The sequence below is a fragment of the Lycorma delicatula genome, chromosome 6, assembly GCF_047948215.1.
Source record: "Lycorma delicatula isolate Av1 chromosome 6, ASM4794821v1, whole genome shotgun sequence".
NCBI classification, from domain to species: Eukaryota; Metazoa; Arthropoda; class Insecta; order Hemiptera; family Fulgoridae; genus Lycorma; species Lycorma delicatula.
This window is the reverse complement of record NC_134460.1, coordinates 59,813,534-59,832,282: the sequence shown is the minus strand read 5'-3', so window position 1 is coordinate 59,832,282 and position 18,749 is coordinate 59,813,534.

Sequence of the window (18,749 nt, the reverse complement as noted above, 5' to 3'; positions counted from 1 at the left end):
TTGTTTTTTTCTCCTTCTGCCAGGAAAAAAATGTGCTATTGTAAAAATACATATATGTAATTTAACATCCAAACAAGAACGATGTAATATACCGGACTTAGACAGATTTTTACTCAATAAAAAAGAAAAATATTTACCTTGTTTTAAATTTTTTAACATTAAAAAACAAAACTAAGGTAATCTAAACATTTAAAATATGAAATACAATTTCAATGCAGTAAACCTAATACAGTAAGAATAAATAGAATATTTATAACTAAACGTGCAGTCAAGTTTTTTTTTATTTTTAGAATCATCCCCGGTAGGAATACCTTCAGTTAAGTAGCCAGCCACTCGTGTAAAATATTCAAGAGACAAAACAAAAATGACGGTTTTCGTGTACATACAATTTTTAAAAGAACCGAGCAGGATTACTTTTATTATGTTTTTAGAATCGTATACATTTTAGTATTTATAAAATCCATTCCAATTCAAATAAACTAATACAAGGGAAAGCAACAGAGATTTTAATTAAAATTTAGGTAAGAATTTATTTTTAAGTATCCAACATGTTTAAAATAATTTAGCATACGTAAAAGATTTTTTTGTGATCATCTTTACGAGATCTCCATACCTGTCTTTCCCCGTTTATCTTTTATTAATAGAAAACAATTACTTTTAAAATAAATTTCTTATTTCTGTTTAAGTGCGTCATAAATTATCTTACTTATTGACGTCGATTGTTTTTAAGAATTAATTTTATTTAATTATTATAATCGTGAATTAATTAAACGTATTATTACTTAATATAATTAAAAACATAAAAATATAAAGAACTTAATATAATATTTTTAATTCTTAGTTTCCCACTCTTAAAATGTGCTAACTGTAAAAGTAGGCTATTCATGATAGGTTATGAACCACTGTAATATTACTAGCTAATGTTATGATATGACTGAAGACCGAAGATAGTATTGGTGAAAACTAGTTTATTACTTTCCTTCATATATCTCTATTTATAAAGGAAAAGTCATTGATGCGTTGCTGGAAATAAATGTTTTCAAATACAAACTGACTCACTCTATCTCTCTTTCTCTTTTCTTTCTTATTATGCTGAATGTCACATTCAAAAGCGACAAAAAACATTTCTGATTGCTAAGGTTTTGATATTTATTTTTTGATTTAATTAATTGAATTTATTCAGTTTTTTAATTAATTTTTTGATATGTTCTACTTCTGATTTGGAGTAAGTATGAAACAAAATAAAAATCACATTCATAAAACATATTGAGGTATCAAGAATTCATTCATGTAAGGTAAAATCTATCAACGATGTTTATAACTAAAGAATATCATGGATAGGCAGAATATTAAGGTATGGAAGTAGTCCTCAATCAAATTCAATACCCTGGCTAATAGTAGGAATTTGATTGGAGGTAACTTTTCCTTATGTTGCAAGCCAATGGGGTCAGTCTATAATGCTTTTAGTAACACACTTTACCATAAGTACACTCATTTAGTTTCTATAACTACAATTAGTAATCCGTGTAATAAAAATTCAAGATTCTTTCCAACAGGAACGGTTCATGAAATACTTGACGGTTGAAACTGCATGTTAGTATATTATTAATTTTGTCTTTCTTCTCGCATAAAAATTCTTTAAGAATTTTTTACTTTTTTGGAGAAGTTTTGAAACGTTTATTACATTTATTCAAAAACTTTTTTATCAACTCTTATCTTCGAACTTTTTTTTTACTAATATAAACTGTTTTATTGAAGAAAATCAGTGAACTAATATGTTGTACAAATGTGTAAACTTTTTGTATTTTTTTGTCTTAATTGAAAATCTACCTTTAAAAGTATTAAAAAATAATTAAATAAAAATTCATTATAATTTTTTTTCTAATGTGTACGTTACAATCTGATCAATTAATGTACAATAAACAACCCCCCCCCCGCAAACCAAGGATAATTAGATGAGGATAATATATATGAGGTGAAGTCTTTGTAGAGACTCAAGTCGAATCCTCCTGAGACGTGTAATTATTTTAAATTGCAACCATCAAAGTTCACCGGGATTCACTATTTAATATTCAAATCCGTATAAAAGCAACTAACTTTTAATAGGATTTGAACTTCAGAATTTTCAGTTTCAAAAATCAGCTGATTTGCGACGACGAGTTAACCACTACACCATGTGGGCCATTTATATAATAAAAAAATTACACTATTCTTTAAAACCTCTGTTATTTTTAGATAAGAAAGATAGTTAATTTTATTCATGAAAAATTTCTCTCTATAATTAGGTTTCAACCATTTTGTTAAAAGTTTTCCATTTTACAAAATACTTTGATTTAGTTTTCACATTTCCTTATAAATTCATAGTTTTTCAAAGCAGCGTATTTTTCTTGTTTTACATCATCAATGATCACTTTGATATACTATATTTTTGGTTCCTTTTTATATTTCTTTTGTTTATTCTGCTTCAGTTATAAATTTTCATATTCCTTTATAATGTATTTTATATTCTGTTGCAGTAGGTTTTTTATCTTCAATAGCACTTTTCCTAATTTTTTTACTTTATTATGTTAATAAAATTCTTTGGTTATAAATTACCAAACAACTTTCTCCCAGTAATCAAATTTAATTTCTTAAAAGAATTTTTATTTGCTTTCTAACGTCTTTGTAATAATTTAGTTTTTTTAACCCTTAAAATAAAAGTTTGTCCTCGGTAAATTTTTTTTTAGTTTCTTGACCATACTAGGTCTGTAAATAAAGTAATGAGACTGATTCAGAAAATCTTTTTATTTTGAATCCAATTATACATGGACTCTATCACCTTCAAAATAGTTCATTCTGGAAGCCACGCAACGCTTCAAACGGATTTCCTACTCTTCCTAACACTGTTGGAACTCAGAAACCGGAACATCTTTCAGATGATCGGTTACATTTTTTTAATGTTTTCTACTGTTCCAAAATGATGTCCTTTGAAGTGTTTTTTTTTTTTTTGAAGTCGGGAACAGGATATACTTGCAGGGAATCAAGTCAGGTGAATAAGGTGGTTGAGGAACTACAAGAATGTTTTTCTTTGCCAAAATCTCATTAATTGAGAATCCAGTGTGAGAAGGTGCATTAATGCAGCATCCAATTGTCTTTGATGGCTGGTATCACGTGGGCAACTCTTTTTCGTAGATTTTCAAGAATTTCTAGGTAAACATATTGATTTACAGTCAAAAACCTCTTATGGACAATGCCATTACTATCAAAGAAATAAATTACCATGGTTTTGATTTACTAATTTTTGCTTTTTTGGGACGTGGTGAGTTTGAAATATGCCACTCCTTGCTCTGGGTCGAACTTAAATATCCAAGAGTTATCACTTTTTAGAAAATCAGATCAGTTTCAATTCGCCCTAGAAGATCGCGGTACACTTCCAGTCTGTTGTTTTTCTGTTCAACAGTGAGGTTTTTTAGAACCAATTTTGCACAAACTTTTTTCATGTACAGTTCGTTTATCAATATTTTATGGTCTGTGGTTCGGTTCAAATTCAATTGTTCTGCAATCATCCTGACAGGTAATTGCCAGTCGTACCGTATCAAGTCTCTCATTCGTTGATCACTGACGTCAGTTTTTGTTGTTTGTTAACGGTCTTCCAAAGCGTGGATCGTCCGCAGCTGATTCCCGGCCATTTGAAAATGCCTTAAACCACCTAAAAAGTTGGAGTCGTGACAGAACGTCATCTCCATACGGCCTTTTTAATTTTGAAAAAGTTTCAAAATTAGCATTCTCGTCGAGATTAACACAAATTGATTGGACAACGTTTCTCATAATTAGTATCACTCGTTATTGTAATGCACAACAAAAACTCGTTTCATGAAAAGTTTGTTGACGTCTCACGTGGAAACAATACACTATAAATAATAATGCCTAATATAAATCAGCTGTTTATACAACCATATGTTTACTAGTAACTTTATAGTGTTATCACTTTGGTTGCCAAAAAAAGCGTTAGTCTCATTACTTTATTTACAGACCTCGTAGTACTTAATAAACAGCAAAACGTTGTACTGTATTTTAGTAACATAATGGAAGTTTATTTAACATATTACTTTTCTTGTACGATGACAGAAAAAAAACAGTAAATTTCAGGAATTAATATTGTAATAATGATGAAAATAATAATGCAAAAAATATATAAAATATTTATTTTATAATAGAATTAATGCTCATAATAAAACGTAATTTAAATATATTTAACTCACGTGAACGTGGAAAGATACAACGTAATAAGGCGTTTTCCGGTTGAATGTAAAATAGTGTTTGTAATAAAATTAACGAGTATTATTTTTATTTTATTACTAATTTATTAAAAAAAAATTACTATACATGTTATTTCGTAGAATAACATGCTCGATTTCTTTTTAATGCATATTTATTTTTACGATAAGTAATTACTTTTAATTAAAAATTATTTTATAGGTTTTTTATATGTTATAAAATTTAATTTCGTTGAATAATAATTACACTTATATTGAATATAATACGTTTCTTGGAAAATTGAATTAGAAAAACTAGATAGTAGAGCAATTGTATAAATCAGAATTTTTAATGAAATTCTCAATGCAATGAACTGTAAAAAAATTATAACGAATGAAATAAAATCAGCATAAAATATAAAAAGAATTTACTGTTATTAAACAAATAACAATAAAAGATAAAAACACAACCAATTCATAAATTAAACAATACTTATATTTGATGTTTCATAAATAAAATCAATAAAAATTTTCATTTACAATGAAAAGGTTTTATTGAAATCCTAAAAACATTATATAAATATATTTAAAAAACGACAATTTTGTCACAGTATACTTATCTCTTTATACAAAATATTATTGTAACTGATATATATATATATATTTCTTTTTGACTTCATGAATATAGTACTCAATTTTCAAAATTATATTCAGATAATACGGAAATTTTATACATTAAAATTTGTACTCCATATGTAAATATTTTTTCTACTTACGTAAATATACTTTTATTAACAGCCAGATCTTATTACCTGAAATCACAAAAAATACTTTTATTATTTAAAGAAAAATTTATTATTAGATATAGTATTACAAATCGATAGTTTGATGTTTACATTATTAGATAATTTTAATTATGATATTGTAATTAAATTTTATAATTAATAAAAGATGAGCAGAGCAATAGTTTTATATTCTATACTTAATTATATGGCTGCGAGATGTGAAGCAAAACTCATTCACGTTAGACTTCTCCCAAGCCAGCAAATATTTGAAAAAAAATTACGTTATTAGTATTTTGCGGATTTTTATATCAAGAAAAGTTACCGTCTAAAATTAATTATTTATTGATTTAAAAATTAGTACAGTGCAATTGGAAAGTTGCTACACACTGGAATTATGAAGTGTAATAGCGAATCTTTTTTAATTATTACTTTGTACGTTTATTTCATTATTTTATAGAAACGGATATTAGAATAACTGTAATAGTTTATAAAAGGTGTTAAAAATGACCTCCTCCAAAATCAATACATCTCTGTACACATTTCAATTTGCTTTCAACGAATTTAACCAGCTGATATACTAGAATGTCACGAACGTATGGCGTTTTATGCAGGTTTTTAGTCGGTTAGTCGTGCGTGGTCTGTTGCAATACACGGCTTATTTTGCTGACCCTATAAAAAATAATCTGTAGGGGATCAGTTCGAGCGATTATGCAGGCCACAAATCCCTTGAAATGATTCGTTCACCAAAGATATTTCGTAAAAAAGTCAATGACTTGTTAGTTGTGTGAGCTGTGGAGCCATCTTATTAGAACCAAAGGTGATTCATTTCAACTTCTGTTAACTGACAAATGAAGTTTGATAAAACAGCACAATAATGATCACTACTAACTGTATTTTAAAAAATTACTTTGCAGGGAAATATTTTTAGTTCTTTTCTTATCGCTTTATGTGAGACAGCATGTCCGATATCTTGCTGCTGTGCTAATTTAGGCATTGACTTTAATAAACTTTGTGCAATAACATCCGAAATATCAAGCAGCTTCTGTTCGTTTAGTTTAGATGGTCTTCCACTTCGATCAGCGTCTTCAACGGAGCCTTGTCGAAATGTTTCGACAAGAATTCGAACTGCATTGCGATGAGGAACAGGAGTATTTGTAACTGTTTTAAAAAACTTGTGCTTCACTAAATCAGTATACCTGCCACCTTCACAAAAGACGTGTTCGACAAGAAAAATGCGTTCCTCTACCGAAAAACCATTATGTATCTCGCAAATATTGACTCCGATAAATGAAACAACACTAAACAAAACGAAGCACGTTAAATCACAACTCAACAATTGACATCTTGGTTTATTACCGAGCAACTTCCAACGAACCCGCAGGGAAACTAACTTAAGGCCGAAAGAACAGAATGCAACACATAATCCTAAAGCATACTGCACATCAACTTTCCGAACGCAAAGTATATCTGTTACCAAGGAGAGAAATTTCATTTGTTAAAACAATATTGTTTTCAAAATTAATAAAATATTTTGAGGAATTTGGATGAATAAGTCACTAGTTCTTGTTTTGTTTTATTGTTCTATTACTTTTTTATTTCATCTTTATCAAAATTACAACAACAAAAAAAATTTGATAGGGATTTGCATCGTTTAAGATACCCGCGCGTTTCCACACGCCAACGTTTATAACGTTTATGATTGTTGTAGAAATTTTCGAGTTTATAAATCTCTAATACAACGTGTAAAATATTTCTTATTGGATTTTATGTCCAAAATATGAAGTTTTGTCATTTAATGCTGATTTTACTCATCGGAGAATTAATATTTAATATTTGATAACTTTTAGATATTTATAAACATGCAGTAACACGATTCATATAAATAGAGAGATAAATGAAATTTTCATTTATGTAGAATAATGAAAATAATGAATTTATATATATTTTTAGACCAGCATCTCGTTATAAACTACATTTTGGTTCTTCCGTTATTACAGCAAATTAATTATAGCTCGCTGCTCTTGCTTACTCGAGAACATGCCACTTACAAATGCCTACGAGAAACCCTATCAGCTCGTAAATCTAAACCAGCTGTACGTAAAGTTTGACCTTGTGAATTATTGTTGGACGTTGCAAAATATAAAAATATATATTAACTGGAACTGAACTCTTTTAGATTGAAACGAAAAGTTATTAGGTATGATTGTAGATACAAATAAAGTTTCTACTTTGCGACAGCCTGTTGTAATAGCCGTTTCAATGATATGACTTAACTTTCAATCAAGTTCCATTACATAACTTCGGTGGCTTCAGATTCTCATGAATATTATTTGAACACCTACTTTTTAATGAGTGAGCTGGTAATCCTCATACTATTAAAGAATTTTAAAACTCAGTTAGATAAAGAACTACGTCCTCTTCACTCAAAACTTATTAATGGAGTAGTATGTATTGTTGTCTCCTGGTAATTCTTGTAGTAAGTAGCTATTTATGGCATTTACTTCTTCACTTCTTGGAGCGAGTATCACACGTTCAAATAATCACGCATCATCTGTAAATGTATACACTCAGTGATTCCATAAACCTTTTCAATGAACTTCGCAATTGAAGAAGCTGTACTACATAATGATGGCGACACAGGGGCGGAGCGAGTAATGTGGTTCAATGTGGCTAGCTTTTGGACGTATCAAAAAGGTAAATGGACAGAATTTGTAATAACTGGTATTTTTTTTAACATATTTATACCAGACTAAAGAGAAACTCTTCTGCTCAGCGTCTGCTAAAAGCCTGCAAAGTTTCATTGAAATCGGTTCACTAGATTCTGAGATTAATGTGGACAAAAACCAAAATTTTTCTTCGTATAATAAACTAATAAAAAGTATTCAATAAATCGGTGATAAATGTACATTAAATTATTTAGATTATTATAAGAATAAAACCATATTTCTGAAAATTTAAATTAAATTTTATATTAAAAAGAATCAATTTATGACTTTTTTCACATACAAATAAAATTACTGTAATTTTCATGGTTAAATAAATTAATAAACACATTTTATTTCCGATTTCGTAATTTATTTTCATTAAAACTTTTATGTAAATAACTAATATTTAGGAATTAGTTTATTAAATCAAATAATTAGAAATGAAATTAAATTCTAAATTAAAAATTTATTCAAACTAAATTATTTCGTGGTGACAACAAACTGTTTTTTGAAAGTATCAAAATAAATAATTGAAGAAACAAAATAAATGTTAAACGTTTACGTCAGACCTACGTCAATTATGATGCACGATCGATATCATATCAATGACAGTAAGTCAATTCTTTATTTATATGCCCATATAAAAATAATTTTTATATCATTAAGCCCGTGTAGTAGAAGAAGTAGTAAAGAATCGATAAAGTAACTGGAAGTGATAAAAGATAACGGGACTCTAGGGTAAACAACAGCATACACGAGTTAAATATTATTTAATACGGTAAGTGACATAAAATATATATATCGTTGATATATATTTCCACTCAAGTTCTTCTGCATTAATGATGATGGGATAAGAGGTGGATACAAACACCAAGCATATAACATTTTCGATGGAGCATCCACTAGTGGATATTGAATATCCAATATCAGCAACATCGTTACCGCTGCATCTATATTATCGATACCAACGCCAAGAGAAATATTAGACCTCTAAAATAATTTACCTAGATTACAGTCGATGGGTAAATTGGAAATGGACTTATTTACGTTAAGAGTAACAGTAAGAGAATGCGAATCATACAGCGTTAAAATATCAAAAAAACTAGGAAAAGAGGCAAAACTTACACCGAAGAAAGAAAGTTAAAAATTGTGAGAAATAAACGAATGTGCAGTTAAAAAACGCTTCTTGTTCATAATATCGAGTATATTCTTTTGTGAAAGCATATATCAATAAACAGTAACAATTTCAATTTATTGAAGAAACAGAAACTGCTTAAAAAGATCACCTAAATTAATTAAAAATCAGGAAAATTTAATTCTAATTAAAAACGTATAATTATGTGCAATGTTTTAATAATTCTTCTAAATTTGGCATCGAAGAAAAAACTTTACAATGAGAAATTGGCTAAATTAAAATTACGTCTACATTCATCCCGATACCAGTCCGTTAATCTTATACTGAAAAATAATTGTTTTAATTTTTAATCAAATAATACTAACCGATTCAAGATTTGATTAATGAACTTAAAACAAAAATTTGAATATTACCATACAATTGAACATCGTCCCTTGCCTAATATAGATTTTCGTGGGAAAGTTAATAGACATTTCTATTTAATTGTTCTTCAGTTTTATGCAAACTAAAACAGCAAGACAAAATAAACAGTATGATATATATTTTCTTATATTTTGATGAATTTTCTAAGTGGATATTGAATGTTTCTTGACCAAGGTATCTTGTTTAAAGTTTACCAGCTACAACTGATGAAAATATTAAAATATTTAGAAAATTCACTAAGACTAGTCCATAACATATCTAATTACTCATGATAAAATAGATACGCAGTTTTCTTTAATATGTTATACCACGTATATAAATACACTTCTTTTAACCGATAAAAATCATAACATACGTCTAATATATTATTAGATTATTAATATTTGGTTATTATTTAATTTTATTATTTCTTATTCTAATGCAATTGTATTTCTTAAGCTTATGAAATTTCTTCTTTTTTTTCAAAACAAGCAGTATTAACAAATAAAAAAAATCCGGAGATTTCACTGCGTTGCGTGCTGATAGTTAGTTCCCGAAAGGCATTGCAAAAATATGTCCGATTAGTTTAAAGTTGATTCGTTTAACTGTTTACGTAGTCCCGTTCTTATATTTTGTCTATGATAACTTCAGTGATGGATGAAATAGTTCATTTTTATAGCTGCGTTAGCGTAGTTAATAATCATAATTTCTTAATTTTTCTCATTAACTTATTACTTTCTTGTACGAAATAAAGGAAATATTGTGATCGTGAAAAATTTCGTTTTTCAGATTTCAACGGAAATAGATATTTTGACCATCCCTGAATCCATTTGACTAGTTTCGATGATACATCTATTCGTATGTACGTATGTATCTCGCATATTTCAAAGGATTAGCTGTACGAAGTTGAAATTTTGGATTTATAACTGTTGTAACATCTAGTTGTGACCCTCCTCTTTTGATTGCAATGGACTAGCTCATAAGTGTCCAAAAAAAGCCCAAAATCCAAAACAATTTGGATTTTTGACTTTTTTTTAACTTCAGTAATAAGACCTCACTGAGAGATTTTCAACGATATATCGTAAACGGTACTTATTCTCCTTGGTTCCAGAGTTATAGCCCAATCAATTTTAAATAATTAAATATTTGGATCTTACAAGGGGAAGGTACATTGTCTCGAATCCGGCTTCACTTCCTTTTTTTAATTTAAATATATTGATTTATTAATAATTATTAACCTCTGATTTAAAAAAAAAAAAATTACAATAAATAATAATTCAATAATAACAAAAAAATGAAAAAAATATATATGTATAAAAATGATGTGTTATAAAATTGGCATACAAGGAAGTTATGTGGTATCCACATCAGATTTTTGTAGAATTTATTCTTGGAAATTTTTCAGACAATAATTTCAATGTACTAAGCTTTATAAAGGTCTCTTTTGAGAAAGTAAATAAATAATTTTAAATACAAAGGAAGTATTATTTAATTTTTATTAATAAAGTCTTTTCAGAGTACTATACCTCATAAAAATATAATAACATAAACTTTTGTTAAGCATTAGATAAAAGTATTATGATATTTAATTTTTAAATAAAGTCTCTTATATATACCTATAAAGTTTTTCAGTTATTATCTTTGTTGCATTATGAAGTAGGAAAAATGGAGATAATTTCAGTTTTCATTATAAATTGAGATCCTGTGTGCTTAATAAATCCAAACAAAAATAGATGAAGGACATTATTTTTCATATTCTACTCTTGGGCCGAGTGAGTTTTTCAATAAAAGCACGAAAAAGAGTGGCGAAATGAAACAGGGTAAAATTGTGATGTGACACCGGTAGAAACGAAAGAGAAAGTGAGAAAGATGATAGAATAAAAAAAGAGAACAAGAGTTGCTTAATAATTCTACCTTGAAATATTAAACATTTTTAATAACGACGTTCTTCAGAATCTTCGTTCTTAGATTGTTTAGCGTGTCAGTCTGCGGTTATTAAAGCGATGAAAACATTGAGTCTGGAAGTTTTTGTCTCACACCATTGAATTTTATTATCTTTTTATTTGTGTAAACTTAACTATGTCTCTGCCTTGATCTATATTTCTTATGGTTTCTCCTTATCTTAATTACTCTTCTCGTAGATAAATTCATAAGATAAATTTAAAAGATACGTAATAATTTTATTTTGTGGTCTATTTTTTTTTTTTTTTTTTTTAATAAAATATCTTTTAACAGAGTTAAAAATCGTAAAACATACTTAAAAAAAAAATTGTTAGCATGAAAATTGCAAACAAAATAATATAATAAAAAAAAAAAAAATAGCATAAAACAGTTTATGCTATTTTTACTATAAAAGTACCATATCGTTAGTTGATTATAAACGTATTTATTCATAAATATACAAGCAAGATATTATTAAAATAACAAAAAATTATTGATCAGTTTCAGTTTTCTTGATCTTACAATTTTCTATAACGGTGTTCCAGAATAATGGAGGGAACATGTCGAAAGGAATCTAAAAAAGAATATATGTATTTGTAGATTATTTCTTAAATATAATGATTAAAATATTTTTTCAGAATTAAAAATATTTTTGGATATTTTTATGACAATCGTGGAGGAAAATTTCAGATAATTATAATTTTTACTTTCCTGACATCATAGCTGTAGAGCCATTCTGCAAGGAAAGTATGGTAATCCGTCAAAAAATGAAGTATTGTTTTTTATATTTCTCGACGTTTTATGACCAAAAAAAAGTGGGGAAAATATTCGTTCGTTCATATGTAAGAATGTAGTTGGCGTGTTTGAAGCTTAATAAATGTTAACACACACGTTGCTTGTTGGCCCTGGCCTTGGTCAGGTTGGTCTGTGGATGATCGGGCGTTGTGCTATCCTAAGAGGACTCGGCACAGTTGGTTCACCGGAGTTTGCAAAAGGATATATTCCGCCGTACAGAGAGAGCTTCTGACTGATGTCGATGGGTATGATGAGGTTCCTCAGACGTGGGTGTTGTAGTTGGGGATAGATTTTGGTCACCCTCGCCACTCACGCGTCCTGAGTTGGGTGCCTTGGTCGAGCACCTGCCACGTGATGGCTGACTTCAAGCAGGTCGTAAAATCAAGCACAACCGATTTATCCGGTGAGTCTATTACTGTTGGGCGACCCGGTTATGTTGTAGTCATAGATTCGGCTAAGGTAGTGGATGGATGATTTGCAGCTTTATGAAGATCACCCCTAAAGTCGTTGCGGTGGATCGTGGCGTTTGTTTCTGCGGGACCGCTTGGCAAGTCGGTCGGTATTTATATCGCTTAGAAGAATTCATTGCCAGGAAGTGGGCTGCGAAGCTACTGGTTTACCTCATTGACGCTACGTCGGCTGATTAACTGAGGATGGGTGCACCGGAGAAGAGATCGGCGGAACCGTCCACGGTCACGGTCGTGGTGAAAGTGGTGGGAAGGTCCTATGCGGACCTCCTCCGGCAGATCAAGAGCAGTATGTCACCAAGAGAGACTGCGGTTCTCTCGGCTCGTCGGTGCAGGGGGAGGACCTCCATATTCGGATGCCGGCTGAAGGGGGCGCCGCTGAAAAACTCAGTCGAGAAATTTTGGAGACCGTTGAGGGGGTCACAACGGCGCTGGCGCGGAGGGGTGGTCGGCCAGTTCACATCGTGGTAAAGGATGTGGATGCAGTCACTTCTCAAGAGTAATTTGTAACAGACCTTCGTCGGGTGACTGGGGAGACGAAGGATGGGTGGCCTGCAGAGTAGTGCGGCGATCCCTGGTGGACCGCTACTGGTGTCCGAGGCACAGGAAAAAACCGTGTAGTGACCTGGAATGTACCGGCCGCTGTTTTAATTGTGGGGAGGCTGGCCACGTCAAGAATGACTGTCGCCGAGAGGACAGATGCTCTTCCTGTAATGCGAATGGACACGCTCCTAAAAGCCGGGGTTGCGAAATTGCCCATACGCCATGAGGATCGGCTGCAGCTGCACCTGGATACCACGCCACTCCGGTCCTAGAACAGCTCCGTCCGGGAGGGGCTGGATGCTCCGTGTCTCACTTTCGGTGATTGGGCGGGGACTCCTTCTGGACCCGCCGGGGGAAAAATTAAGACTCTAGTCCCGATTGGGGATTCCCATCCGGGATTGCCCATTTGAGCCGAGGCAACTTAAAGACCGCAGTGAGGGTACCCCCACGGGGGTTTCCTTCTTTGAGTCATGGTTGAAGGCATGAAGGAGTCCCGGCTACCTGGGTGGGGCCTTGGGAACGGCATAGCCGGGTCCAGGGTAATTGCTCAGATGGTTTGAGGCAATGGCACCCTCAAGAGCTGAGTTTCTGTTTGAGTGCACGCCCGGCTCTGGGAGTCGAAGCAAATGAAGTAAAAACTGGACAAACCCATTTTAATGTTATTTTTTAGAGGGTCGTGAATATGGAGCAAATTTAAGTCAAATTTTGGGGACAATATCCTCAGAGCGGTTATTTTGGGGTCAATTTTTAAAAATTTTGCCGACATAATTCCTTGTGCATGATTAAACCTTATGCATGTTAATCGTACCATATTTTTTTTTTTTAAATTCTGCAAAATTCTTCCTACCACAAAAATCTAAAAAAGTAATCTTTTTTATTTCTTGTACATTTTTAATCTAATTTTTTTAATGATTTCGTAGGCATATTATTAGTGCAAGCGACACCAAAAAATACTTTTGATGAGTATTTGGGGTGGGGAGCAGATAAAAATTTACAAATATTTATTTTTGTAATTTTTAAAAAAATCTTTTTTGGTTTTATTTAAACTCTTTAATAGCATTTAATGTTTAAATAACGTGTTTTAGTAATAATATTACAAAAACATTTCATCTTAATTCACCCCCCACAAACAAAAAAGAAATTTTGAGTTACCTTTTTTATTGGTTGTACCTTTTTCAGTGAGATCTTATTTTATTTTTTCCATTTGACATCGTAAACATAGAAAAATCTTAGAAAGTGATTTTGGAGGTGGAAGAACCAAAAATAAATAAAGAAATCCTATTTTATGAATTTTTAAAACTTTTTTGGTTTACTTAAATATGTAATGACCATTTTACTATAAAACATCATCAAAAATTACCACCACCACAAAACAAAATCATAAGTAACATTTTCAATATATAATTATGTACTTTTAATCAGTTTCCGTATCGTCTTTAGCTGCTGACCTGATGAAGATGTGTAGTTTAAGGTAAACTCGTCCTCAAAACATTACTGAAAAATAACGCTGAATAAATTTAGTATTTAGTTACAATTTTTAGAAGTCATTTAGATCAAGGCAACGATTGCCGTTAGTTGCGAATCCCGATTTTTCATTTCTCATCGGCAACGAAATAAAGAATATCGAAAAACAAAACAGTGTTGCTCCATGTTGCTTTGCCCAACACGTTGAGTGGGAAACCTGAGGCAACATAATTGTCGTTTATTTGTTCGTAGCATAATTGGCGCCTACTTTTTGGAGTTAATTTTTGAGTATTTTTCTTATGAAGTAGTTGAACTAAGACATTCTAGAATTCATATCGTAATATCACGGCAATAAAATATTATGAGACATCAGAGAAGTAAATTCAGAAATAATAATAAACAGTTATTTGCTCAAAGATATTTAATGAAAAAGTACAATTTAATTACTGATGAATTTTAAAATGCAGTAAAAATTTATGAACATGTTTCTATGGAGAACGAAAAAAAATTATAACAAATCGGTTCATCAGGCCAAAAAAAAGGTTATTTCGAATATTTCAGAATTTTTATAAGAAATTGATATGACCTTAAAGATTTAACATAGATGACAACTAAAGATTATTGAAGCAATAGATACTGGTATTTTAATGTTATTTATGTCGAACGTAACAAAAGTTTTAAAATAATCCATCGTCGTCAGGAAATAATTCACGAAATAAAATGGATTTTGTTCATCTTTTATTAAACCCACGTTTTCTTTTTTATTTTATGTGCAACTACAAACTGGGACAATAATTGGACCTATTTGTAAAGACATTAGCGTACAAAATTCATGGGATTCACAAATATATAATATACTAAAACAAATATTCAAGCTAAACAACTGTAGATCTCGTTTATCTTGGTATGCCTTAACATATACAACGACGCATCAGTCGTCCGTCTAAACGAATAGGTAAATAAATAGAAATTTACTTCAGTTTTTGGTTATATAAACTGTAAATAATAAATTTGCTTTTAAACTGAATCTGCTGAGATTTTCTAGGTTAATTTTTTTAATTTTGTAAACAAATGAATGGGTTCAAGATTGAAAAATATTAAATTGTATTTGTTCTAAACGGATTTCTTCAATTTGGTTTCTAAAAAAAAGAAAAACAAAAAAAAACAATTATTAATTAAAAATTTAATTCATTTCTAAATAAGTCGCATAAAGGAAAGTTTATGAGTGTTTTGTGGGCACTTTCACCAGCTAATGTAAAGTTTCAGTTTAATTAAAAGTTTCACTACAGCTATGAAAAATATAATGGGTAATAAGTGAAACCTATTATGTATTTTACAGACTCATTTTGTAAATAACGGTTATGGTTCTTTATTTTAGACTTCTTATATAAACAACATTGAAATATTTTAAAACTTACGAATCATATAATAATCAAGCGATAAAAAATTTATTAGCAAAAATATTATTTTCTACTATATATTTCTAAATAATAAATAAAATGTATTTTGTTTTGGTATATTAAAAATTAAACATTTTATTACTGCATATAAAATTACATAAGACAAAAAAAAGAATCACGTCACTTTATATAACTTTAATATAAAAGTTATAACTTGCTCTTGTGTAATAATAAATAATGTTTTGGAATAAAATTTACATTTATTCTGAAAATCGATTTTTTTTTTTTTTTTAATGAATATTATACTTATTAACGTATAGCTTATAGTTTATTAATATATAGCTTAATAGCATTTCTCCATTACGTTTCAGTGTTTAATAAGTTGAAATATATTAAAATATTACATATTAATAGTGAATAATAAAATATATTAATTAAATTGACTGTATTTGCTAATTATTAAAGATAAATAAAACAAAGTAATAAAATAAATCTACAAAAAATAATAAATAAATAAAAAATGACAACACAAAATAATTTGATCGATTTTTAATTTTTTTAAATTAATTAAAAACAACATCCAACAACTTACTACCCCTATAAACATGGTGATTAAACTTCTAAACGTTGAAGTTTAAAGAATAATTGATAAATTATCATTCTTTTAAGTTTATATACATAATTTTTTTAATTTTTTTCACTTTTGTTTTATTTAATATTTTAAGTTCTAAAATAGTAGGTAACATTTTTTTCCTAATTAACTACGTGTTTTAATAGCTTCATTTAGATTCGTACATAATTTCATAATTTTTAATTTAACAACGGAAGGAAAAAAAGGAAAAAAATTTCCATTAAAACGGCCGTAAACCTTCACCGTAAGAAAAGCGTTTACAAAAAGGATACGGAATTAATTTAGTAAGCATGGAATATAATCTTGTCATTTCGCTTTTCTGAACTGCTACTTTGCTTTAAAGCTCTGAGAAGCGACTATCAGTGAATGTTATCTATCAGTGTTAGATTGCCAGATATTTCAACAAAAATTCTTAATTGTTTCATACATTTTTCTTAAATCTCGTTTTCTTATTGAAATTATGTACATCTCATAATAATATTTTTTAAATAGGCAAACGTAGTTCCGTGGAGAAAATTTATCTTTATCTTAATTAACTTTACAGAGATCAACGTTTTAATTTTATGTAAAACTGAGATGTCGAAACAAGCGGTTAATAAGCGTTTCCTGTTTATAAGGAAAAAATAGTTGTTAAAACTTGAGCAGATGTGTGTGCAATAGATAAGCAGGTCTAAACATGATTGTGCGGTTATTTAGCGTTTTGATAAGGAAAATAATAACGATTTATATCTACTTGTTCGTTGACGTAATTGTTATAGTGTTTATTAAATTTGTATATTTATATTTTAAAAAGTTTTATTATTTTACCGGGATTTGAACCCGGGACATCCGGATGAAAGGCTGAAACGCTACCACTCGCGCCACGGAGACCTCGCACGGGGATGTTAGTAGCTCGCTGGGGCAATTTTGGGCAATTACAGGGGCAATTTCGGCGTTTTCTACGGTGTAGTACACCTCGGCGTATATACTGGCTTCAACGCCGCTCATAAATCTGCTAGTTTATGAACGAAACAAATAGGCATAACGACTTAAGGAAAAAAAAAGCAAAACAGGCTCTTGGGTGGCCTGGAGCGCAAGATGGAGGTCAGGAGTGTCGGCGTGGACGAAGAAATTGATTAATTTATTAATTAGAGTCTTGACAGGGGCTTGGCGAAACGAATATTGTCTGTCACAAATATTTACCGGGAATGGAAATTTCAAGTCGTTTCTACATATAATCTGAAGGCGGGAGATTCCGATATGCATGTATTGCCCGTCGGAGGACGCGGCTTAGCACACGCTTCTGTACTGCCCAGAATGGGCATCCAAGGGAAAGGCAGTCCGGTATTGAAGGCCTTAGGCCTGATGAAGTAATTACAAATATGTTGGTATCGGAAATTAATTGGCGAAGGGAGGATACATTTGCGTTCACCGTATTGAACGGAAAAGATATCGAGGGAAGGATACGAGGGTATTAGAGTAGGGTGTAGTGGATAGCCCCGGACGCGAGGTCCTGTACGCTTAGGTGTGTCGGTTCCAGTGAATGGCCGGTGACTACGGGAGCATAGGAACTGAGGAAAAAAGAAAAGACCGAGACCTGGCCACCTGGTTGGGGTGCTGGGATCGGCATAGTTTCCTAGTTTCCCTTTTCGGCGGTTTGAGGTAGGTAAAATAATGAACGAGACCCGGTTACCTCCCCCCACTTGGAGATTAAAGGCAGGCACTAAGAAAGATCCAACCGAGGGGGGCTGATCTGCCGTGCTGCACTTACTGTCGGTGGATAAAGAGGCTCCCTTAGAATTAAGAGGACACTCTCCTGAGCTGAGTAATGCTTCACTCTTTATCAGGCTCAGGAGAGAAGGTATGAAAAAAATCTTAAAAACATAAATTGACAATATTTTACCCTTCATGCAATCTATTTCACAAGCGTAAGAACAATTTTTTGTTAAATTCAAGTGATTCATTATCACCTCAATTTTATATTCTGCTTAACGCCTAGTCTCCAAATTTTTACTAGTTAAATGGAGACCAAACGGTCATAAACGGTAAAATAAATTTATTATGGTAGTTATTCTCTTCACACCTGTATTTTCTACAAATTTTTGTAAAAATGTAACTGTTTTTTTTCTTTTTTTTATAGTTACGAAGGTAATATGATTTTAAATCTCGAAATACATCATTATTCATTTATTTTGATATAAATCTAAGAAATCGTAAATTTTTAAGATTCTTAATTATTAATTTTTAATTTTTTTTATTACAATAAA